The sequence below is a fragment of the Elephantulus edwardii genome, unplaced genomic scaffold, assembly GCF_000299155.1.
Source record: "Elephantulus edwardii isolate Elephantulus edwardi_28Jun2011 unplaced genomic scaffold, EleEdw1.0 scaffold00040, whole genome shotgun sequence".
Lineage (NCBI taxonomy): Eukaryota > Metazoa > Chordata > Mammalia > Macroscelidea > Macroscelididae > Elephantulus > Elephantulus edwardii.
The window spans coordinates 11,855,352-11,856,945 of NW_006399790.1; positions in this window are offsets into that span (position 1 = coordinate 11,855,352).

Genomic DNA, 1,594 nt, shown 5'->3' on the forward strand with positions numbered 1-1,594 from the left:
CATTCCCACCACTCCAGTCACAGAATCGATCCATCTCATTGAAGGTCTTCCTCTCCTTCACCGCCCCTCCACTCTGCCAAACATGATGTCCTTCTCCAAGGACCAGTCCCTCCTTGCAGCATGCCCAAAGTATGTCAGATGAAGCTTCAGAATCCTTGACTCCAAGGAAAATTCCGACTTCACCTTCTCCAGGACAAACCTGTTTGTTCTCCTAGCAGTCCATGATATATTCAACACTCTTCTCCAGCACCAAAGCTCAAAGGCATCAATTCTATTTCTATCATCCCTATTCACTGTCCAACTCTCTGGCACATAGCACATAATTGTGAAGGCTATAGCCCGAATCAGGTGCACCTTAGTCTCCAGCCTGACATTGTTGCTCTTCAGTAATCTTGAGAGGTCCCTCACAGCTGATTTTCCCAATGCAATTCGTTTCTTGATTTCCTGGCTGCTGTTACCAAGAGTGTTGACTATGGAGCCAAGTAAACTAAAACTGTTAACTATCTCAATCTCTTCACCATCCATACTGATGCTGCCAATTGGAACATTTGTTTTCTTGATGTTGAGCTTCAATCCATATAGGAGGCTGCAATCCTTGACCTTCTGTAGCAAGCACTTCAGTTAATCCTCAGTTTCAGCAAGCAGGGTTGTGTCATCTGCATAACGCAGGTTGTTGATGACTCTTCCACCAATCCTGATGCCACATTCCTCCTTGCACAGCCCAACATCTCGGATGATCTGTTCTGCATTCAGATTGAAAAGGTATGGAGACAGAATACATCCCTGATGGACCCCCTTCGTGATTTTGAACCATGTAGTATCTCCTTGCTCTGTTCTGACGACTGCCTCTTGGTCCAAGTATAGGTTTCGCATTAGCACAATCAAATGACCTGGGATTCCCATTCTTCTTAGAGTCAGCCACAGCTAGTTGTGATCCACACAGTCAAAAGCCTTTGCATAGTCAATGAAGTACAGATAGACATTCTTCTGGTATTCTTTACTTTCTGCCAAAATCCAGCTAACATAAGCTATAACATCCCTAGTACCACGACCTCTTCTAAATCCAGCCTGAACATCTGACAGGTCTCTCTTGACATATTGCTCCAAACTTTTTTTGGATAATTTTCAGCAGAATCTTGCTTGCATGTGATATTAATGATATTGTTCAATAATTTCCGCACTCTGTTGGGTCACCTTTCTTTGGAATGGGAACAAATATCGATCTTTTCCAGTCAGTGGGCCAGCTGGCTATTCTCCAGATTTCTTAGCACAACTTAGTAAGTACAGCCAGGGCAGTGTCTGTTTGTTGAAATATGTCAATTGGTATGCCATTAACTCTTGGAACCTTGTTTTTTGCCAATTCCTTCAAAGCCATTTGAACTTCCTCCTTCATCACCATAGGCTCTTGCTCATATGTTATTTATTAAATTCTTCTGTGTCATCCAATTCCTTATGATACAGTGGTTCTATGTACTCCTTCCATCTTTTCTTGATACTTCCTGGATCATTTAACATTCTACCCAAAGTGTCCTTAAGTATTGCCACCCGTGGCTTGAATTTGTTTTTTAACTCCTTCAGCTTAAGAAATGCTGAG